Genomic DNA, 6,000 nt, shown 5'->3' on the forward strand with positions numbered 1-6,000 from the left:
CTTATCATTCTCTTGAGCCTACTATTCTTAAAATAGGCAAATACAAGGATAAAAATACTAAGGTGAACTCTTGCCATTTTATTATTTGTCCCAAACGTCTATAGTCCTATTCCTTAAAAAAAAAACAAAAAAACAACTATGTCCTTTAGTGTTTCATGTTCATAAGAAAAAGTATCATGTCTTGCTTATTTTTAAGACACCCAACAGCCTTGTAAACATGTTGGGTGCATTATGTTGATCCTGATGATGATAGATACAAACATGGAATTGAATTGGCCAACAGTCTCCACAGCAGAATTTGATACCTAAATCAGTGTTATAATTCTAAGAATGCTGCTTGGTCCTGTTCCAGCAATGCATTACTAGTATGAAGTGCTGGTATGCACTTGCATCTTTCCTGGATCTTCAGATGGACAGTAAAAACATCTAACCTGCCACATCCTAGGTTTGGACTATTACCTACCTTCTATCATGGGATGTGAAAGATACCCTATAGTTGTGGAATACCTCCTCTCCCTCTCTTTTTTACAGTGTAGCCTTTCAATCATCTGTGCAGCATCTCAATTCCAATTCTCTGCCTCAAATGGGGCCAATGCCTTGTCTCTTGTACTCATGGGCATTAAAACTGTCACATTCTTCTTTCTCCTGATCCAACTCAAACCTTATCACCACCTTGGTTAGTGGCAGAGCTTTAAAATTGGTCTTATCAGTTGGAGCCCAATCCCCTTCTCTTCAACCAGGCCAACACCTAATTATACTTTAGGTCTTAGCTCAAACATAGATCTCTTAGAGAAAACCTTTGATAATCCCTCAGACTAGATATTTCTCCTCTTGTTCATGATCATAGTACACAATACATCTCCTTTGTGTTACTTGTGAATGCCATAATTAAATAACTGTGTGTGTGTGTGTGTGTGTGTTTGTGTGTTTCTTCCCTCATGTGTACTCTGTGAGCCCAGGGCTGATGTCTCTATTAGTTAACATTGTGCTATATCTTCTTAGAAGTAATATGAGCATATTGACTGATGGACAAATTTCTGAGGAAAGTCAGTGTGTCTTCTACTTTTACCACAAGATGGGACACAGTCTAAATCATGGGTACTTGGTTTCAGATATAATGCTTGAGATGTTTAAATAAATGCTCAGACTTCATTGGCCATCATTTTAGTATAACTTGAATTTCAGAAGCAATGGGCTCCAGGTCTGAGCTCCTCTGAGCAGAGTCTTTCAAATGCCGGGATGCTTTATGCGCCACCGTGAACTCCAGAAAACCTCTCTCAGCTGTAAAATTCAGTGAAATCGATGTGACGCTGCCCTTGTATTTTAATCAAGATGAACTTGAAAGGTGAACATTATAAGTGGGAGAAATTATTTATAATTTGGTAATAAAAGTTTATGTCTAACACTCCAAATTTCATACATCTGCTATGTGCTGGCCCTGAGATATAAAACAATTGAAGTTGCCTTTACATTTGGCCTTATATGAAAGGTCATAAATTAGAGTGATAGCATTCGTCCTCTTTCCTAGCTCACAAAATTTCCATATTAACTTCTTCACCTCAAACATAAATGGTTACCCAGCTGCAAAGAAAAGAGTTGTGTTGGCCTGTATGAATTATAGTGGAGGCTGGGAATCTGTGCACACGGGCTGTTCAAGCACCGTGGCTAATTCTCCCACAGTGCAACTAATTAAAACTGTACAGCCAGTTCGAGTAAAGACAGTATTGTATATAAAAATTTAGGAACATTTTAGATATCAGCAAATGACACATGGTTCTTTCAACTCTTAAAACTGCATTTCTGCATCTTTCAAAGGTTTTCTCCACTAAAATACCTGCTACCATATTTATTTAAAATAATTTCAATTTTCAAAACGTTCCTAACGTGGTTTTAACCAATCGTGTAAAAATTTTGATTTGCTTTAAGCTACAAAAAGCCCCCAGTCTCCTTCTATTATGACATAGCATAACTAAATTCATTCCAAAATATTAATGAATTGGACCAGTGCTTTAAACATTTCCAAAATATGTTTACAGCAAAGAAAAAAAATGAAAAGCCAGATGTCCTTGATTTTCTAGGGTGGGTTATCAAATCCATATGCTTTTTTGGTGTCAAGGTTTCTTTCACAAGCACTGTAGTGCAGTTAAAATGAAGCATATTATAAACCAGCAGGGTTGAGTTCAAGAACAGCTTCAGCATCCTAGGCCTTCATCTAGGGAGAATGCAAAAATTTAAGACCGAATGCTACTGCTCTGTAACTTTTAGCATAAGAAGCGGTTTTTCCCAATTCTGGATTAGTAAACATTAGATAGCTAAACATTATAATATGTTAGCATAAGCTCTTTTATCTCAATTTAGTTTCTCTTAAGTAGTTGGCTATTTTTCTCTTTAGCATCAGGAGAGATGGATGTCTCTGCAGTCCCTGAAGTCATTGCAGTAAGAAACACGTCTGTAGTCACCTAAAACTCGCAGGAACGAAGACTGCGGCTGTCTGTTGTAACAAAGCCTGCACCGATGTCTTGACACACTTCCAGAAAGAAGGTCACCAGACAGAGAGGGTAATCGGCTGTCTCAAAAACACAAGTGTCCTCTTTCATATCCATTCTAAAAAGAATTGGGGGAACTGACAGTCATCATCACAGATTCTAACTAGAACAAAGAATGATACCATCTTAACCTTGAGGGTCTTCTCTACAACCTCAAATGAGAAGAATCCTGCCTGCCTCTATTAGAAAGAGATGGGGGGGTCTTCTGATTCATGCTGAAGAATCGAGACAAACAGGTTGCAGAGCACACAAAATGGGGGAAGGACAGCCTCCAATGGAGTCAAGAGCCAGGAGGGATGTTACCATGTCTGGATTGGCTCCAATCACACGGGGTGGGGGGTGGGGGGTGGGGTGACCGGGGTTGGGGGGGAAGGGAGTGAAGTACTGGGTAATTGGCATTGGCATTTGCTAGATTAAGGTCCATCCTAACGTTATGTCCAAGTGATAATGTGTTCTCTTTTCAATAAAGTTTTATATATTCAGTTCCTGGCAAAGGAAAGGTGCTCCTAAATATCAACAGATGAATAAATGTTCAAATGAACGAATCCTCAGTTGGTTCCAGGATAAGACCCTCTGAGTACCACCGCTTGAATAAATATTAAATAAAATATGAAAGAAAACAAAGGCCCTTGATGTGGACACTAAATCAGAATCTCAGCACCTCTTGAGCCTTTCCCCACCACACCCAATCACACAAGTAATTAATAAGCATAGCTTCATCAATAGTTGTCGAGTGCCTGAAACTGGTCTTGCTATCCAAATCTGATTTTTACATCCATTCCTAGTCAGGGGCGGCAAAGATCTCAGAACCTTCATTGAAGCTTACTTTTCACTTTCCTCACTAGACAAAGAACATGCCAACCAGTTCAGTCCAAAGTTACCCCCTAATTACGCATGAAGGAACACTAGGGTCGTGTGGATCCCAACTCCCCTAACCCTACCTACCCAAATAATTTATTATGAGCAAAATTCAATACTACACTTACAAAAGTTCAAAAATCAAGAAAAAAAGAGATTCTGGAGTTACTCTAATTGCAGAGAAAAATTGATTGTTTTTCAAATAGGAAGGAATATGAATTTTGTATTCTTGGAGTGTATATATATATATATGTGTGTGTGTGTTTTAAAAAATAATATTTTAGCCCTGGCCGGTTTGGCTCAGCAGTTGGAGCGTCGGCCTGTGGATCAGAGAGTCCCGGGTTCGGTTCCCGCTAGAGGCACATACCAAAAATAATAACTATAATGATAATAATAATAATTTATTGTTTTTCACTAGTTGGAGTTCAGGGAGCCTTGGCTAAATGCTGTGTATGGCCCTTGTCCATCTTTGAAGTTCCTTCATTCCTAAACCACTGGCAACTTCCCATTGGCCCAAGAGTACTCGACTAACTTAGCGGTAATACTTGACAGAGTGTGAGGCCTAGGTTTCACACAAACCTGCACAGAGTGATATTTTTGCCTGGGAAGAGCTGCTGAACAAAACGGGCAGGGCTCATTTTTCTCCTTTGACCATTTGCAGAACCAATGCCTAAAGCAAACTATGTTCATCCAGCAGGGATTTGCTGGACTGTTATGACGGTGGCCATCATTAGGCATGCCACTATAGCTCATCCATCCCTCAGACTGAGAGGGCCATGGCAAGTCAGATATGGTGGCACAGAACAAGCAAATCCACTGGAAGACACACTAGGAGCAAAGCGTCTATAGAGAAAGGGTGTGAGGAAGGGGTTAGCCTTGCCTCCTGGTAGAGGAAAGTCAGTTCTGGGATGGTGCCTCCCATGTAGATAATGAATACTGGCCAATAAGGATGAGCCATTTGAAGAAAAGAGCTGTCTTTGATGTCCTCCCAAATTTTCCTTGTCAAGGAGCTCCTTCTTCCCAACCTCATAGGCCATCCCCTGACAGCAAGGGAATTCTCGCCAGGGTGGCCCCAGGTAACTGAGCCTTGGTTCTGGGCTCTTCACTTCTGCCCTCTAACTGTTCCCCAAGATAATTCATTCACTCTCAGCCTCTTTCCCAGTTTCTCAGCTTAATGTCATTGTGACAAAGACCTCATAAACACATTTCCAATAAGGTGATATTAGCAGATCCAATATGGATGTTGCATTTTAATATGGTAGAGTTCCTTAGCAGCTTAAAGGGATAAATCTCTCCCCATGAAATGCTGGGGAGGTGGTGCAGGTATTTGTAGGTGTGCTGGCCTCCCCAGACAAGCAGGAGATGTGCCCACTTGCCCAAAGGTGCTGAGCAGCCATCTGGACTAGCCTTCCTGTTGTATAGGGCCAAGAGTGGACTACATGAATATGACCCTTTAAACTCACCACATGCATGAATGAAACAAGCAGTCAAACAAATTCTACTAACAAGTGAGAATTTGGTGATAGTCTTGAAAAACATTAAGAAAAAGCTTAAATCCAATACAAAACACAAAGGCTACTTCATTTATGAATAAAATGTGAATTGTGGGTTACGTATTCTTTTGCCACATCTCAGAATGAACAACGGAAAATGAAGGGCTGATGATTTACTGCAAGAGCAAGTGTGAAATGCCTGCCTTAATAAACCTTCCCTCGGCTGGATTTCCTAGCTGAGCTATGCCAGCCCCCTTTTTAAGCCTGAATTTTAAAAACTTAAAAAAAAAAAAAGAGGAAGCTATCTTTTCAAAATGTGCTTATATCATCCTCAGTTAAGAAAATGTATATTTGTTTTTTCAAGTAATGTCATTACCAGAAGGCTACCTCTTTCCTTTTGACAGTCAAACAGAGTGCTTATCTTCATATTTTCATAATGAAAACTCCCCAAGCTCAGGCTACTCTGGCAGATTTACAACCTTTGAGCAGGAGAGCTGACAGGCATTTTAATATGAAAGGAGATATGATGTCTTTAATGTACAGTGATGTCACTTCTAACAAGGGGGGAGCAGCTTTGTGCAGCGCAAGCACCATAACGAGGCCGACCTAGCCGCTGCAGAAGAGACCTTCTGCCTGGAGAAAGGTCACAGGTAAGACCAAAAAGAAGGGACTCTCCTGACTCAGGTGGAAGGGCAGTGGTGAGGTCGTGGTCACAAGCCTACCCTGGGGGTGCGGTGGCCACAGGAAGTTGAAGCCGGGAGCTGTCCAGACAGAGCCGACCTTGAGAAGGGTCTGCGACTGAAAGGGTAATGAAAACCCTCCAGGGAGCGTTGGATGAAAGCTGGATTGCCTGTTGACCACCCTGTCTCCTCCCCTGAATAGGTCTCACACTGGAAAGTGATACTGACAGCCACGTGGTCATGAGCAGGGTACGTGATTATTGTGCCCAGAGAAATGGCAGTAAGCAGATGCTCACAATTGGCGGTCTTTTATTTGCAAATGAGGCCTTCAAGGTTCAGCATTTTGTGTAGAAAATACTGGTTCTGGTTTTGAAAAGAGCTTTAAATTCGCAGAGACTGATATTCAAATGTCCCTGTCCTAAG

Source organism: Molossus molossus, unplaced genomic scaffold (assembly GCF_014108415.1).
Source record: "Molossus molossus isolate mMolMol1 unplaced genomic scaffold, mMolMol1.p scaffold_m16_p_4, whole genome shotgun sequence".
Classification (NCBI taxonomy): domain Eukaryota; kingdom Metazoa; phylum Chordata; class Mammalia; order Chiroptera; family Molossidae; genus Molossus; species Molossus molossus.